This window comes from Pinus tabuliformis, chromosome J (genome assembly GCF_031772625.1).
Source record: "Pinus tabuliformis cultivar Carrire ecotype Pingquan chromosome J, CPIR1, whole genome shotgun sequence".
NCBI lineage: Eukaryota > Viridiplantae > Streptophyta > Pinopsida > Pinales > Pinaceae > Pinus > Pinus tabuliformis.
Genome location: NC_142295.1, coordinates 514511242 through 514530454, shown reverse-complemented (window position 1 = coordinate 514530454; position 19213 = coordinate 514511242).

The window sequence follows — 19213 nt, the reverse complement described above, 5'->3', positions numbered from 1 at the left end:
GGAATGGAATTAGTAGCTTTAATTAGTTAAATATATGTATAAAGTATGGTTTTTACAAAAATATCATCCAAAGACATGAGTTCTTGTGGCCTTTATTTTCTGAACATGTTGGTACATCATCAAAAAGCAAAAATTAGCCTTAAGACTAATGGCTACACATGATGATCATGGTAGCATACAACAACGCGAGTTACTCATCGTAGCAAGTGACTAATAGGTCTAAGAACCCCCACAATGTGCATATGATAGCAGAGAGGCAAGTCATCTATCCTGACATCTAGAATGTCTAGGGTCAACCTCTCGAGGTTTTGCTATAACTCAGTCAATCACTCTATTGTGTCTAGGTTCTACACTATGGCAGCTACGGGCTACTCTTTACATCTATCATATTTGTGTAACCCTTCTGGTCTCACTAGGACCACATTTGTATTATCATTTTTGGATGTAAAAAAACAATAAAAAAAATTCAAAAACAACCAAAGTGTGAATTTTTTACCTAGATTTCCCCATTGCATCCTAGCTAGAAGTGGAATATCTGACTCACCTATGTAATCCATGCATGTGTATGGAAAATATTCAATCATGATAATTTCCTTTTCCAGCCACCTAAAGAAATTGAATGCCCTTTTGAGACTCCTTAAACATGAAAAGATCGTCGAGTACTTGATTGTTCAAACTCGTAAAAGTAAATGAACAACTATCTATTCAGTATAAGAGTTTACCCCTTTTACAAACTGCATTAAACTATTTACGAAAAAGGTATATGATGACATCATGGTCAATAGAGTTCTCTCCTGCATTAGTTTACCCTTTTTCATGCTTGATGGATAATTTATGAAAAAAGACACTGTGGAGTTTACTTATGTTTTTCTCCTGACTCCCTAAAAATGGAAAACACCAAGATTTACTTTCTCCCAGCTCATTAAAATTTACGTTGAAAGAACTGAACAAGTTTTATTTTTATGTCTTTTCAAACTCTTTAAACATGAAAGTGATATCAAGTTACCCCTTCATTGGATTTGTAAAACTTAAATAGTGCAAAACTCGTCAAGCATGACTAGACTAAACCACTCCTTCCTAGGGTTTGTTAAATATACTTCAAAGGACTCATCTGAAGGATGAGATTACATGATAAGCATATGTTATCCTCCTCAATCTTGTAAAAAATAAAGAGGTACTTGCCAATAATGGTGGGGGAAAAGTGGGAAAGAACCTTTATTTTTGTTTCGTTAAAGGCATCATGTCACTCTTGAACAAGAGATTTTATCAATTTTTTGTGTCTGGGTTGGGAAATCCATTTGCCTCTTAGTTGACCATACCTCATTGAAAGTCTTTAGTTGGTTTGGGTATTATTTTTTAGTCAAATTATGCCAATTCATCATGTCGTGTCTCTGATATCTTAAAGAGAATTCCAACCTCATTCAAATTTCTTTTCTATTCATATCCTTCAATTGCATTGACCATCCCTGAGTCGATCTTGAATTACTCCAAATTGTTGTTATTCAAAACTTGACATGATTTTCATGTCATAGGCCCTCTTAGGACATGTCACTTCCTATCAACTTCAACTCACTATCTACAAAGTTGATCTAGAAACCTGCAGTACCTTGGAGCCTGCAAGCCTCAATGGCAGGTATCTTGCCTTCGATGACAAGTTCTCATCATTGACCTTTGATCTAATAGTTATATGAGTGTTCAACATCAACACATCTATTTGCACTTCATAGATTTCACTAGAAGTATCTTAAGAGTCATTGTCATTATTTGTGGTTTCTCTCGCACTTGTTAACAATTCACATCATTGACTGGTAATCAAGTGGTTTCTACCATGTTTGACTTCGATACATTCACTCACATGGCTAGATTTTTACTACGGATCGAGAGATGGAGATCAATACCCTGGATCTATTTTCATCCATCGAGGTTGTATGGAGTTATTAAATATTCATGATTGTAAACATAGATCCATTGATGGTAATGTCCATACTATATATTTTGTTGATATGGATCTTCAGATGTATTTTTGTATTGGTTCTTTGAGACATTTATGTTATTAGTATGGGAATGCCTACCTTAGCGATGATTATATATTGCATTATAAAATTTGATTGATTCTTTCAGGCCTCCGACTGCAGTCTCTAACCCAAAACTTGGGACGATAAAGTGCTTCAGACATCAAACATCTCTTCTAACTTTTCACTTTAGGGGGAAATCTGTTACATGTCATTTTGTCACATTAGAAAAATGACCATCATTTTGGATCTTTCACTATCCATAAATGTGTTCCAAAGGTTGAAAATAACAACAATAAATGTTAAAAATAGCATCTAGAAATGCTAATTTAATTTGTCCTTGAATTAAATTAGGAATTAAATTGTAATCCTATTCTCATAGCAACTTGTAATAGTTAACTAAGTTAAGTTGACTTAGTTGGCTCAGTAAATTCTCTTTGGAAGTCTATCTAGAGTCATATAGGATGATTCCTAAATTTTACGGGTCCAGGTTGAGTTCTTTTGAGTTGTAATTAATTAACTCAATCCAACTGAGTTATAGTTAGTTAAACTAGTTCAAACAGTTGGAGGAACTAGTAAGAGGTCTAGTAGTGGGGACAAGCACTAGTGCAGCTTCACTGCTCCACCAGTTAACTGAAGATTCACTCATAAATAACTCATGCATGCCAATTCAGAGGAAGGACTAGTTGAGTTTAGAGTTTAGGGACAATGTACTATCAGTTGTATAATTTTCGGATTTGTACAGATGGTGCATGCAATCAGTTGAGGGCCTATGGATGGATTGCAAAGTTATGAGTGGGGAATTTCCTAATTAAATATGGGCTACTTCTCTTAGGAATTGCACAAGGAAGTAGGGACTTAGAAGGCTAGGAATTTGGTTAAGTACTGGTCGAAGGTAGTTAGTTAGGTAGAGGATAGAAAATACTTGTGCAAGTTGAGCTCAAGGTTGAGGAGAGCATATTGTATTATTCCACGACTTTCCTAAGAAGAAAAAATATAGATTGTACTTTTGCAGGAATTGTTCGGGGTTGAAAAAACATTGTATTTTCTTCTTAGATATTCTAGTTAATGAAATATAGATAGTCGGGGTTTTGAGTATTTACTTTCCCCAGAAAAATATTGTGATATGTGTGATTGAAATTCTTCCTTTTCTGTTTAGTGTTTTCATCGATCAATTTTGGTTTCCGCTGATTGATCAATTTTGGTTTCTTTTGATGAGTAGAGTAGATTCTTGTCTTATGTTTTAGCATATCACATAAGTTGTTGAATCTACATGTAAAAATATACATGTTATCGGAATTGAAGACATTATAGAAGAGGATAATTCGAGTTTGTTGTGTAGGTGAAATAGAATTTGCAGGTTCATACGTCAAAGTCAACAGTATGTCATTCTACGAGTTAATACTTGAGTATGCCCTGGAGGGCAACTCGAATTACATAGCTTGGAAGGACAGGATGGAGGTAGTGATGGAAGACAATGGGCTCAAGGAATTCATAGATCATGATATTTTGAAGCCTCCAACATTTGATGCTAAAGATCTGGCTGAATGGAGAAAGTGTGTGGCAAAAGCGAGAAGGATTTGTTGAACAATCTAGGGCAAGTGAAGTTAGTGTGATTCTTCTTAGCATGGTAACTATTTGTAAGGTTTTCTTATTAGGCAATATTTCCTTATTATTAGAGTGTGCCTTCTTTATTTCATCAAATAGCTACCAAAACAAAGAGACAAGAACACAAGATGTTTAGCTTTCTACCAAGGCCTAAACCTCTTCCTCTTGGAGAGGAAAACCCGCACAAAATTATTCTTATAGAGATTCCAATTGACGAATACCAAGACCATGACCCTTGACCTATTATGCCACTCCAAGACCAGGACACCAATCATCTTCTTCACTACTTCTTAGATCATCATTGTTGTACCATTGAGGCCATCACTACTACATCCTAGAGGTCTTCATTACTGCTACTTCACCATGTCAACGAGGTCTCTTGTCTTCATTAAGATATTCATTGTGAAGGCTTAAATCCATGCCTTTATCAAAGCACCGAGAGCTTCATTATGATCGAGTATATCATTGTGGGATCATAGTTCTAATAAGGTTGTTCAATACACCAAGATAGTGACCATCCAAGAGACATAGAATCACTGTACTTTATCCGAGGTTATGTACCACTGTAACCATCCAAAAATATTGTCCATTATACTTGTTTGAGGTTACTGTACTCTTGCTCTTGTCTGAGATTCTTGTGCTCATGTTCCATTCAAAGTTCAGACAAAAATCTGAAATATGTGTTTTATGTGGTGACCCTAGCGGGGTATTTATAATTGTTTGTCCTCCATAATTAGTCAATGTGTCAATGTGAATCGTTGTGTCTCTTTATTGAAACGACATGACTGTATTTTGCTTATTTAATTCATTTGCTGGCTGACATGACTTTGTTTTACATCGTTTAGCTTGTTTCCTTCTTCAAGAGGATTGTGCTTGTCTTCGAGGGTTGATCTAGACACTAGGTTGAATCATATACATTACATATATGCTCAAGAAGAGCTCTTTAACATTTTATTTGAATCTTTGAATTTCCTATAGCACTTCAACATGTGTTGGACCTATGTAATGAGCAAGAAACTCATTTTATAATTTACAAAAATGATATTTCTTTTCTTTTACAGCTACAAAGAAAAAAATTATATTTATAAAGACCGAACCTAGTTACACTTTCTTCAACACTCCCTCTTAACTAGGGACGTATTCATAATGGTACTTGGTCATTCTTAATCTGAAGAATTCCTCATAAGAAGAATCAGATTGGTAATCCCATTTGTATAGCATCATATCAACCAACATTGTCATAGTGCAAGGCCTTGACTAAAAAATCCATCTCTCCATGAAACCATGAGCTACAATGTTGGAGAGACCAATGACTATAGACACCTTCATCATTGTCTCTCAAGGTACATACACACCTGGATGTTCATTAAGTATGACATTCTAGGACTACTATTATTTTGGTTTCCCAGCCCTCAAAGAATATTGGTCCTCTTGCCTACTCTTATCTTGGATGCCCTACACATCGTTAAAGAGCATCGAATTCCAGATGATTACTCAATCCTCCATTATTTCTTCCAAGTGAAGACAAGAATGTTGTATCTATATCACCCTCTTTATTAGGGAGGATACATCCATCATGTGCCTACATTTCTCTTCATGGACTTCACTAAGACTTACGGTTGTTAGTCCTGGTCTACAGCATGGCATATGAAATAGAAAAACAAAACTGCCACTCCTTTTTAATCAGGGGTGACCCTATCTAAGCTCCCTCTTAATTAGGGAATTGTCTTTTCATCAAAAACTTCTTCTTCGTGGGTCCTTCAGCTTCCTGATCAACTTATTTCCTTGATTTCATGAAATTCAATTGAGCTTCTTCCTTTTAGGGAATTAGCCATCGACCACTTTCCTTCTTAGTTCATCATGGCATTCCTTTCTTCATGGAAAGTGGCCTTCTTCATATCTGGAACCTTCATCATATGACTACTTATTCCTTATCATGTTTCTTTTAGGAGTTTCCATCCACCACATAAATGTTAGTTGTACTAGTACTTTTAATTATTGTTCCAGTAGCCCTGAATAAACTCATCTAGATATTATTCAAGAAAACATAACATTAAATCAAATCGTACCTTTCAAGATGGATCTTCATCATGACATCTTCTTGTAGGTATCAACATCCTACATACATGTTGACACGTCTCCCAAAGATATCGATTATCAAGGGTCTTCATCTTTTCATACTTTCATCAGAGTCTTCATACCTTTTCTAGGAGATTTCCTAGTCAAGTCTTCTTGGTCCTTTGGATGTTGATTTCCTTCATCATGGTTGCATATCTTATTATCTCTTCATTCCTCACACATTCCATTCCTAGGAGCTTTCAATCAGAGTTTCTTAATTTTTGTTAACCACCTTATACTTCATATGAGGACATATTATGTTGATTTCATCTTAGTGTGACTTTATGCCTTCCTACATCCTTTCAAAGGAGGATACCCCTTTCCCTTGATCATGCTTCTCAAGATAGAAGTAATCATCCATGTTACTTGCAACCATATGACATGACATTACAATATTAGACACAATCACACATTCCTCATTTTACCTTTAGTTCATCTGGGCTTCTTCCCGTAGCTTCCTTGATTGAAAAGATCTTCAATCCCTTGATCTGCTTCATGTCATCACACCATCATCCCCTGAATTCCATAAGTCTGATGAAACAATTTCTTCTTCTCTAGATTAGTGAACCCTCTAATCAGGACTCCATCAGAGAACCTTGAGCATATTGCATATCCCCCTCTAGAAGATGTTTCCTTTTTCCTTGATGTATGATGAGCCTTGTCTTGGATGACATCTTTCTTTCCTTCAATGTTCAATGAGATTCCCAAGAGCTATATCCTTCATGTTTGACTACCATGGATTTTGTCCTTCATGATTCCCATGGTGATGTCACGAGCTCTCATTTCTAATGCTTCCATGATGCCACGATACATCTTATTATCATGGTCGTATCTATAACAAAAGAATATGATAGGACCCTTTCGTGAGGGATACCATCTGAATCATGGTAGAGATCTATTATTCCCTATTTTTCTTGGCCCTTTTCATCTTCCTCCATCTTTTAGGTGATATGACCTTTCTTTCCATAATATTTCCATAGTAATTTTTGTCTTTGTTTGAATACCAAACTTCTTTTCCTTTCTACAAATGTTTAAGTTCTTTGACCTTCAACACTTTTACCTTCAACTTGCCTTTCCTATCTAGCATAGAGACCAAAATTTAAATGAGGTTACTTCCTTGTCTATAGACATTTTTTACCTTGCTTATCAATTAGTATATCAATGATGATCATCTTCTTATCATCTTTCCTAGATCTCTCAATTGAGATCTCATGAAGATATTCCTTCATTCTTTGATACCTTCAATCAGGTCTAAGTGATATGATCTTCTTAACTTCATTTTAGAGAGTTACATATCTTCTAAAATTTCATATGTCTCTTTTTTGTCTCCTTCTTGCTACATAGGGATGAGAGGGTTTTAAGAGTTCCCTCCCATTAATTCAAACAAGACCTATTCACTGAATTCTCTCATCTATGAGGATTGTGAAAATCATCCTTATTCCATGCAAGGACCTTTGATGACCCATCCAACCTATAGATATCCTTGCAATTATGAAGTCATTTTACCAATTTTATTAATGAAAAATACTTACTTGACATGTGAAGATAAAATCTTCACCTTGACCATGTTAAAATCTGTTGAAGTAGATGCATTGATGCTTCCTCCAGAGAAGATCCTTGTTGTAATGATAGGAAGCTTGTCTTCAAGCTACTATGACTTATACATATGATCCTTATGATTTGAGATGGAACTATATTGTTATCACTCAAGTGAACCTTGTAGTATGCAACACCATGTTGACTCATAGAGAATCAGGGTTACTTGCTACAATCACCTTATAGTACCTATTTCTGAGTGCTTGTAGATGATCCGCTTCAATATGCCATCGAGTGTGAATCATGATTCTGAGTTGTCAAGTCTATGTTCTTTATAGAAAAGGATTCAATCTGAGAAAGTTACTATCACTGGTATGATGTAGACCGAAACTATGGGAGGCACCAAAATTGTTGTCATGTGCCCTAAGATATGAATGCTTCATTTTTTGATTGGGATTACTTGATCCTAGCACTGAGACTGTGGGTAATACTACGTTTTCTTCTTTTGACTGTGATCCAAGATCTGAATTTGTAGGTTGTTGGAATTAAATTGTCTTGTTGTTGTAGACTGTCTCCTTGATTATATAGAAAAAAAAACCTCTGCTATTGTAGACTGATTATTCAATTTTGACAAATCCCTTCAACTTTTTTTGATGCCCTTCTTGAAGCTGATCCTTGAATGTCTCTTTTTGTTGCCCTTTGATGAGGTTCATCATTGGGTAAACTATATGGACCTTAATACACCTCCAAGCTTACTAAAATAAAATCTTCTCATAATTCTTTACATTTTTGAATTATATTTTGCTTAATGAGATGAGTAAAAGTAAGATGTTATGTCTAGTGGTCTAATGTGCATTGATTACATGTTTTTGGGAGAAAGTTATGGCTAATGAGGGTGCAGGAACTTGAACGAGACAAAAAGGAGAGATTATAAGATATGGATCTCCCTCATTAAATCCTCACTCACTCAAAGATCCCTCAATCAAATCACACTGGCTTGGAGTTGTAGGCAACTGAGTCATGAGGATCATTGGCGGTCAAGCCAGTGATAGTTAAGAACCAGTTAATATTAAGATTGGGAGCCAAGCCTCCCTAGATTTAAGGAAGTTGTTGGAAACTTTAGTTGTATAAATAAATAGGCCTTGAGCCTCATTAGGATTCATATTTTTTATGAAAAATAGCTAAGAAGTTTTCGAGTTGAAGGATTGTGACCAAACACGGTTATGCATTTTTTGATATATTAATGAAAATGAGCATTACCTTGATCCAGCACTGAGTTGAATCAGAAATCTAAAGCGCTTGGGTTAGGGCCCAACCATAGCAGCATGGGTTCCTATTACTGTACTTGTATGCTTAGGTTATTTCACAGATTACTTGTTAAAATGATTTTGGTGTTGTTACATTGCAAGGATTAGTAAATTTGATTAGTTTGCTTCCATTTGTGCATAGATTTAACAATAGCATCAAAAAGATAAGGAAATATCCAAAAAATGCTGATAATAGGTGGATATTACCTCATTCTTCCCTTCAGGGACCATGGTTTGAGGAAAAACTCCCATTCAGCCCAAAAAGACAAATTCTGGTTTCTTATGAAACTTAGGGTTTTTCTGCTAATTAGTTCATCATATTTTAGTTTTAGAAGATGGGTTGCAGTTGCCATTTCTTATATCTTAAGTTTTGTATTAGATTTCATTTTTCTTTCATAATAGTTTTCAAGCATTTCCATGCATGAACTTGGCAAATAAATGATGCAAATTTTGTTTCCTTATATTGTTGTAAACCCTTCTTGTTTTGAAATGATTTATGGATAAATGCCAACAATGATGTGTATGTTGCAGGAGTTTCAATATTGTAGGAAGACCTCATATCATCAGCCTCATTCAAACCATACCCACCCATGATCGCCAAAGGCTACTAAGTTCTCAATCTGAGTTATCATTTCACAAGGACAACTTGTCATGTTTGTTGAGAAAATCCAACCATCATAGAGCTTTGGTTTGAGTTTTGAGTGAGTTCCAACCACTTCTTTGCCTTATTCCTTCCATCACTCACCTTCCCTAATCTCCATACCACTGTCCAAATCACTCCTTATGCTTTCAGCCTATTCCTGTATGAAAACAGTAGATCATGTAGGTGAACTAAGACATCTTATAAACATCCTATAGGAAAGCTTGTAGTGGCCTGTTTGGAGCTTGATTTGTGAAAAATGCATCATGAAATCTAGGAGAAGACCCCTACTTGCCACTCAAGCCATTTAACCTATCACACTCATCTCCCTCCACACCTATCCCACTTGCCATGCAACCAAGAAGGATTAGCATTCATGTTTTCATAAAAAGACAAAAAGAAAAGGGTTTTCATGCTTATTCATGTGCACAACAATTAAGTGCTTGTTTAGATAAGATTTCACGTTTAGGTAGTTAGGATTTCATATGTGTTAAATTAGAATTCTTTTGAAGCAAGGTATCTTACAAATAGTTGGATGAATTGTGTGTTTTGGGCATCTATTTCAGTCTTTCATTATTGCAGTTGGTAGCATTTCAATCCTCTCAATTCAGTGTTTCATTACTATAGTAGGTAGCATTTCAATCCTCTCAATTAGGGTAAAATTCTCCTTTCTCAATTGGTAATCAAACTTATTCTAAATCAATAGAAGGTTGGTTTGAGAAACCCTAGTGGTCTATCGCCACATCTCAACAGTGAAAAAGAGTGGACCCATTACATCTATTTGTGTATACAACATTTTCACCTCCAATTTTGCACGAACCCCGAGTTATTGAAGTAAAGTTGGTAGCCTGAGGAGTTGCAGCATTCTTGCTGCAATACTAGTGCTCATCAATCTTTGGCACCATTGTTGGGGAGGTGTCTAAGTAGATTTGATTTCAGCTTTCTTTCTTCCATTTCTTATCTCTTTCATTCTACTAATAGTTTCATTTTTGCAAAGTTATTGTAATTTGGTTTTCTTTCCTTCCCATTTTTCAAGTGATTTCATTCAGCAGTTAGTTTCAATTCAGTTTGTCTTTTCAATTCTACAATTAGTCTTAAAGCTTGAAAAACAAAACAAAAACACTTCTTTCATGCCTTTTAGGTATAGAGATAACTTAGGAAAATTTCTACCAAATACCCCCACCACTTCAAACAACCAACCTTCCCTCTTCTTCTGTGGCTGTGAATTAGAGGACCCCTTAGGCAAACAACCAAATATTTTCGAAGAGCCTATAGGGGAAGAAGAAGAACCCATTCCAACTGACATAATGGATGAAAATAGAAATGAAAGGGAAGACAGAGAAAGAATTGAGGGTGCTTTTCCCATCAAAGAAACCAATGGGGATGCCAAGATGAAAAACATAAGACCCTCTTCTCTTCCTCACTTCCATGGATTGACCTTAGAAGATCTAGATACTTTCTTGTTTGAATTTTTTGTTGTATGCAGAACTTATGATTCCACCACTGATGATCAAAAGTTGAAATTATTCCCATCCACTCTCAAGGATGCAACTCTACACTGGTTCATGGGTTTACCTAGGGATAGTATCACCACCTGGGCTTAGATGCAACAAGATTTCAACAACAAGTATAGGGACTACTGCAAGTCCAAAGACACCAAAGAGGAAATGTTTAGAATGGACTTGGTGCATGATGAGTCCTTAGAGGATTATGAGGAAAGATTCCAGCTCAGCTATAAAAGGGCCATGTGCACGCTCGATCCTGAGTCACTTAAGCTAGTCCTACTCAGGGGGATAAGGGAAGATCTCCTGGATACCCTAAACCTGCTATTAGGAGGGTACATCTACCAACTACCCTATGAGGATATTAAGACCATTTTTAAGAACCATTCTAGGGCAGCTAGAAAAAGGGGTAGGGTTAGTCAAACAGTGGCCAACTCATCTTATTCCAACACATCTATAAAAAGTTAAATTGGGAACATGTTGGAAGATTTTAAGAGTGAAATGCTGCAAACCCTTGCCCTGCAGATGGACATTATGCAAATCAAGAGGAAGTAGGAGGAAGCAGAGAGAGCATTATCCATCTTCTGCCTAGATGTACAAGGAGGCACCATAGGAATGAATGTCCATTAAACCTTATAGAAATATTCTCGGTCTGTGAAGAAAACCACTCCACAGACAAGTGCATTTCTCTACCCAGACTAAAAGTTGTGTATCATGGAACTAAAGGGGTGACTGAACAGATATGCTACATAAATCAAAGGAGGCCTCATGGGCCTCGACCATACTAGCAAGGCATGCAAGGGTCATCCTATGCATATTACAACCCTAACCAAAACACATCCATTCCCTCTTGGGGCTCCCTTGCTTATCCCTCCTGGTCTACACCTTCTCCCTGGTCTTTTGCACCTCAGTACCATTCCTAACCAACCAACCAACCATTTCAGCCATATGCTCCTCCACAACCTCAATGGAATGCATCACCCCAAGGGTGGAGGCCCCCATACAACAATCCTCCAGATTTATTGCCTTCACCTCCATCTCAACCACAACTTTTACACCCTACTCCACCTAAACAACCTTAGATTTCTGCCCAACCAAACCCGAACCTGAACAATAGATAGGCACAATAGGTCTATAGTGGAGAGACATCTTACCTTGCTTATGCTGTGGAAATTTAGGAAATCAACCTTAGGTCTGGGAGAGTTCTCCCGGATAACCAACCTCCACCTCCACCTAGGGAGAGTGAGGAGGAAAGAGAGGAAAGTATGCCTAGAGTGAATCCACCACACTTTCCTGAAAGATTAACTCATCTAGTCCAGCATACCCTAGAAGAGAATGAAATTTTGGGTGAATTGAAAAATCTATGTGTCAAAATCCCACTTCTCCAAGCTATTAAGGATGTACCTATTTACAACAAACTGATTAAAGAGAAGTGTTTCAAACATCCAGGGAGGAGAAAAAGAGACACCACTACCATTAATGTCACTGGACATTTGTCTGACTTAATGTTGGGGAAGGTAATTTTCCCAAAGTATTTAGACCTTGGGAGCCTTGTAGTAGATGTACACATCAATGGAATCATTCTCCTCCATACCTTGATTGATCTTGGGGCTACCATTAATGTAATGACTAAGGACACCATGCTCAAGCTGAATCTCTAGGGTTCATTAAGAAAGACCACGACAGTCTTGCAACTTGTAGACTGATCCACAGTGGCCCATGAGGGGATTGTTGAGGATGTGATGGTCTCCATTGACTCCTGGGAGTACCTTGCAAACTTCTTAGTTCTCTAGCCTAAAACCAGATTTAATGGAGATCCTCTCATACTTGGAAGGCCTTGGTTAGCCACTGGCATTTCCTACATAAGCTGCACGGCTAGAAACATGACTATAAAAAATGGGAATTTATCCAAGCAGTTTGTCCTGTACCCTCCTGCTCATCCATATTTAGAACATGACTTACCTTTATGGCTAGAAGAGGAGGAAGAAGATGAAGTCTACTCCTCCCAACTCTATACCCTAGAAACTACCATAGGAGGAGGACAACTTGATGAAGATGATTTGATTAAACACATCATCCAAAATGCAACTCCTAACACCAAGTCTCTGGAGGAATTAGTGAATGAAACCAAGAACAACCCTCAAATTGATCTATGCTTAGCTAACTCAAACCCTACTCATGTCAAGACAATAAAATTCGGCCCTGAAAGAACACTAAAAACCAACCCCTCTCTCTTTGTACACCAAGTAGAAGAGTTATATAATATGCTAAGAGAGAATTTGGATGCCTTTTCTTGGAATTACAAAGAAATGAAGGGAGTACACCCCTTGGTGTGTACTCACCACATTTACATAAAAGAAGGTTGCAAACCAGTCTGACAACCCCAAAGGAGAATGAATCCAACTCTCAAGGATATAGTCAAAGAAGAGTTTCAAAAGTTGTTGGATGTAGGATTCATTTACCCTATCTCGGATAGTGAGTGGGTGTCTCCTTTGGTGCTAGTTCCAAAGAAAAATGGAAAGTGGAGGATTTGTGTTGATTACAGAGAGTTAAACAAAGCAACAAAGAAGGACCATTTTCCTCTACCTTTCATTGACCAAGTGTTAGATGGCCTGGTAGGGAATTTTTTTTTTCTCTTTCTTAGATGGGTTCAGCAGGTACAATCAAATCCAGATTAGCCCAAAGGACCACGATAAAACCACCTTCACCTGTCCTTGGGGTACTTCCACTTATAGGGTCCTTCCTTCTGGTCTATGCAATATCGCAGCCACTTTCCAGAGAGTAGTTCTAAGTATCTTTGTAGAGCTAGTCCATGATGCAGTAGAAATTTATATGGATGACTTCACACCCTATGGGTGTGATTTCCAAGAGGCTCTCTCTAACCTGGGTAAGGTGCTAAATAAATGCATTGAAATGAACTTATCCCTTAGTCCCAAAAAATGTGAGTTCTTGATGATTACATGGACTGTTCTAGGTCACTCAATATCCCAGGAAGGACTGCAGGTAGACCCAAATAAGATAGCCATCATCAAAAGGGTCCCGACTCCACAGAAGCAGAGGGATGTCAGAAGTTTGTTAGGTTTAGCCGAATACTATATGAGATTTATAAAATATTTCAGCAAGTTAGATTCTCCTTTATTTGGCTTATTGGCCAAAGACTCCGAATTTTTATGGTCAGAAAGTTGTTAAGAAGCCTTGGACACCGTGAAGGACAAGTTGACTACTGCACCTGTTCTCCGAGGCCGAAATTGGGCTCTCCCTTTTCATATCCATGCTGATGCCTCTCACAAAGCTATAAGAGAAACTCTAGGCCAAATAAATGACAAGCTACCTTATGCCATTTACTTCATCAGTAATAATTTGTCGAAAGCCGAGCTGAGCTACACAGTGACTGAAAAAGAGCTCCTAGCTATTGTGCATTCATTGAATAAATTTATGCATTAAATTACTAGTTACCAAAAAATTGCACATATCGACCATGCTGTAATTAAATACTTGATGAATAAACCTGATGTAAATGCTTGGGTTATTAGATGGTTACTTTTATTGCAACAATTTGATTTAACTTTTATTGATAAGCCTGGAAAGGAGAATGTTGTTGCATATTTTTTATCCATATTGACTTTTCATGTAGGATAGGAAGGAATGGTTGATGATCAGTTACCAAATGAACATTTATTCTCCATTTCAGTTCTCTCTCCATGGTTTACTGACATAGAAAACTACTTGGTGTTTGCACAATTTCCACCAAATTTGTCCTCCAAGGAAGAGAGCAGAATCATGAAAAAGAGTGCCCCATTCACTTGGATTGGGGGAAATCTCTTCAAGCTAGGTATGGATCAAATTCTAAGAAGATGTGCCAGGGAGGAGGAAGTCTTCGACATCCTGCTGGTCTGTCATGATAGACCTTGTGGAGATCACTTTGCAGCCAAAAGAAAAACATTCAAGGTACTACAAGCTGGTTATTACTGGCCCACTCTTCACCAAGATGTGAGGAGGTATACCAGCCAGTGTGATCAGTGCTAAAGGATGGGGAAACCTACCCCAAGGGATGAGATGCCTCTACAACCTCAAGTGACTTTTGAGCCATTTGACAAATGGGGCATGGATTTCATCGGGCCCATTAACCCTCCATCCAAACAGAAGTAGTACATCTTGTGTGCACTGACTACTTAACAAAATGGGATGAAGCCAAAGCCATCAAAGTAGATGTTACACAAAAATATCGTCACCATGATTATTTGCAGTCAGTATGGGTCTATCATCACTTGTACTGTCCTCCTAAGCAAGTCTCAGACCTCAGCTCTTCAAGTCAAGCTTTGGAAATGAGAGAAAGACATTAAAAATCAATGTAACTCTGGTTCCGCACTTTCTCTCACTATCACCTGCGGTCCCGCACCTTCTGTTTACAAAAACTGCGGACCTACCCGCTCTGTCCCTAACGGTGTGGGTGCGGACCCCTGTGAAAGTCAAAAGGCGCAAGTTTTATCTTAAAAAACTCACTTTGGGTTAATTCTAGAGGTTTCTAGAAGGAATTTTGACGTGGATTGTTCGCTCTGAGGTGGTTCATGCATCCCAAAAGAGAAGGAGCTAATCCCTTGATGAGAGGAGCTATCCCTTTGAAGGAGGGCTTTATCCCTTTGAAGGAGGACCTAGTAACCTCCCTCCATTGCACTATAAATACAGGCATTGGGCTGGTTGCTGGAGAGGTCAGAAGCTGAACATTTTTCAGGGTAAATGTTGGTGAAATCAAGACTTCCTAGTTGAGCTTAAGAGGAGAGATCACATACCTTTTTGGCTTCATTAGGGAGTGAGTGAAACTTGTCAAAGTAGAGGAGACTTCTTGCTGGACCCTGGGAGGAGCTTGTACAGCATCAAGGCAAAGGTTGTAAAGTTCTTCTTCTTTTGAATTAATACAATCAAAATCATTTTTCTCAACAAGTATCTCATGTTATTTGTTTCATGGACTCCTTGAATTTCATGTTAAATATGTTTTATGCAGTTGGCTTTTCAGGTGCTATTTAATTTGTTTTCCTTGTTTGTGTTTGCAGATTCGCGACAAAGGAGCTCATTTGGATCGAAGGAGTGAGGGCATCCACAAGCTTGCGTCGGACCTAAGGTAGGCCCTAAAAACACTTGTTTACCATTGTTTATCAAAGCATATTTAGAGAAAGATAGTGTTTGGTTGGTTTGCTTGTCATTAGGTCTTCTTTAGATTCTAGGAAGGTCTATCTTGTCCGCAAGATCGACTTATTCCATGTGACAAAATGGCGACTCCACTGGGGACTTGATTGTTTTCCTTGTTTTTACTTTGACCTAAGAAACTGTGTTTTTGTTTCTGTTTTTGGCTTGTGGTGTGTGGAAATGGGTAGAATTAGTAGATCCAGGATTATTTTTCGTTTTTCATAACTTTGGGAGAGGACCGCACCCTCAGCTTGCAACATAGTGCAGACTTGTCTGCACTTTTACTTTTCACACAGTGCGGTACTGCACCTGTGTGAACTGTGGGCCTGCGGACCCTATCAAAATTTTGGAAAACTTAAAATTTTCTCATTCAGTCAGCTTAGGATTTGTTTATGAGCTTGTAGCCTCTGCCCAAAACTGCATGTGACTTGTTAGGAGCTTTTCTTAGGTTCATTCCATTGGCATTCTTGTTTTAAGCTTTTATCAATTGGGTGTTTTGAGTCTCTTTTTTGAGGAATTCTTAATTTGATTTCCTTGGGTCATTACTTGGAGGTTTGTCTCAGTCTTTTCACAATTTTGCATCTTTAATCGCCTTTGAGTGTTTTTATTTTTTGATCTTTGGAACTCTCACCCAATTTTCTTGACTTACACTTGATTGGTTCTTAGATTACATTAGAATCATCTTGTGTTTGAGAATTCTCTTGCATAGATCACATTTGCATAATTAGAATTCTCATTTTCAGAATATGAATGAAAAGTGTGCATAGATTACATTTGCATACTATTCAAATGAATTGTGCATAGATTACAATTGCATAGTTTACTTTCTGAAAAATCAATTGTAGATTTAGATCAGTTTTCTTTGATTTGAATTTACATATTTTTATGCTTGTTTTTAACACATAAAAATAAAAATAAAAACTATTTGGAATTGATTTGCATTAGTTTTTCTTGATGAAATTAGTGCATTAGAGAATTTGTTATATTTTCTCTTAGTGATCAATTTTTTTCATTGTTGGAAGTGAAAGGAAACTCTCTCCTTACTTTAGTTAGGATTCATCGAATTGAAAAGATTACATTATCATATTCGATTGCATTCAGTTTTGGGTCGGGTCATAACACCATTGGTTTCATATCCGCTTACCCTTTTGAGTAATAACAGCCTAAACAACACAACGCTTAATTAAAATTCATCTAGTAATTTTTACATTTTTAGGGCTCTTTCCACCAATCTAGCTTAGGCTAGTGTCTTGGAATAGGTTTTAGTTAACTCTCCAAGACATTAAACAAACAAATAGTTGATCTTGCGGTAGGAAGAAATTCCAATTGTTACATCTATGCTCTGGGAAAGCTCCTCTTAAAGGAGAACCACGAGATCGTGTCTGAACCAGTGTGGGAATCAATCCTTCCTCATTGGGAACGACGCCAGATATTCAGGTATTAAAAATGGTAAACCTCGGATTAACCATTGTCGAGGAGCTTGGGGTCACTTGTTGGTAAACCTTGGATTATGTCAAGGAGCCTTCAAGGGGATTGAGCTTGTTACTCTACCCTTGCATGCGTATAGGATCGTAGATTGTTCCCCCAGGTATATTTGTTTCAGTTGGTAGCCTTAGTGACCATATTCTTTAGGATTCTTCCTAAGGTGACAGTGGTGGGAAGATCCCACTGTACCTGGAGCAGACGTTGACTAGACTCACTTGGATTTTGTGGGGGGTTCTCTTCACTCGAGACGGTTTAGTGGAGAAACTTGTGCCAGTCTATTCATTAAGCAGGTTGCCAGGGTAACTGTTCCAACCACCATTTCTGTATTGAACTCTGTGACGTTGGATTTCATCACCAACTAGTGTTTTCAGTATGGAAAGTTACTGTTTGTGTCTGGTTTGACTCCTAGATTTGATAGTGCGTGTTAATTTGTTTGTTTTTACTTTTAGAGACCATAGGTGTGAATTGTGAATTTTACGTGCTAGGCGTGAATTATGAATTGTTAATTTTAGTTTTAAATTCATTGAAGTTGAATATAATGGCAAGTGTTCCGGAATTTACCGACCAAGGAACCCCTCTTAACGAGAATCCTAGTACTTTTCCTTACTTTGGAAATGTTGGTCCTCCTTATATGGCTACTTTGTCATTACCTGGATTTACAATAGGTTTACCGATATGGTTATTTTCAACTTCGCTGGCCCCAAATATTCCAATTGTTCCACCTCAACCGCATGCTTCACCTCAACAGAGTTCACCATCTCAACATCACCAACCTTCTATTGACCCTTTACCTTCTTCGCCTAATTTTTCTTCTTCCATTTCTTCCTCTTCACTTGGTAAAAGCCTCGATGCTAGTAACCAAGTGGCTAAGAAGAAGAAGAAAGGGAAGAAGGAGAAGAAGAATAAGAAGCAAGATAAGAAAGAAGTCAACCAACCAACCACGACTGTAAGTGTCAGTTGTGTTGAGGAAAACTCCGACATGCATTGTAAACCCAAATACCCTTGCAGGCTTTGTAAGGGTGACCACTTCCTTATCAATTGTCCTGGTATTCCAAAGGTCTTGGAAGTATGGTCAGAAAAATCTCATCAACTTTCCATTGATCCATCAACCAGTGATAGTCAGGTTCCTGGGAAAAAGGGTAAAGTTAGGTTTCCTTGTAAGTTATGCAAAGGGAGTCATCAAACTCATATTTGCCCTCACATGGATGAAGCCTCAAAATTGTTGGAAAACCTTACTGTTCCAGAGCAAGAATTTCCAACTGGTTACCGTAAACTTTCTCCCAATCTATCGTCAACTGACACAGTGATTGATCTAATTTCAAGTACAGTCAATCACACTCTTCCATTGGAGAGTGAAACTAATGTCACTCAGGCTGATGATCCATTAGTTGATCAAGTGGTCGATTCAATTTCACATTCGGTTGATCCCACTTTCCCTTTAGAGAGTGAACTTCATACCGCTCAGGTTCTTTTTGTTACATCAGATTCCTCTACGCCGGGGGGCATTTCACCTGTTTCTTTAGAACCCCCTCCAAGTACTGAGGTCTTTTCCTTTGATTGGAATAGATTGATAGAACCTCGTCTTCCTTCCTCCATCCCTTTCCAAATCATTGTCAAGGTTGGTGGTAGGGACATGCATCGTACACAGGTAGATGAAGGTGCTTCTGTTAGTATTTTATCCTCAATTGCTTGGAAAGCTTTGGGTTCCCCTTAGCTTGCGCCTATTACGCAGAATCTGAAAGCTTTTAACAGAACCATTAGTGAACCTTTAGGGATCCTTCCTAAGTTTTCTATTACCTTGGAAGGTAAAACTGTCTTTAT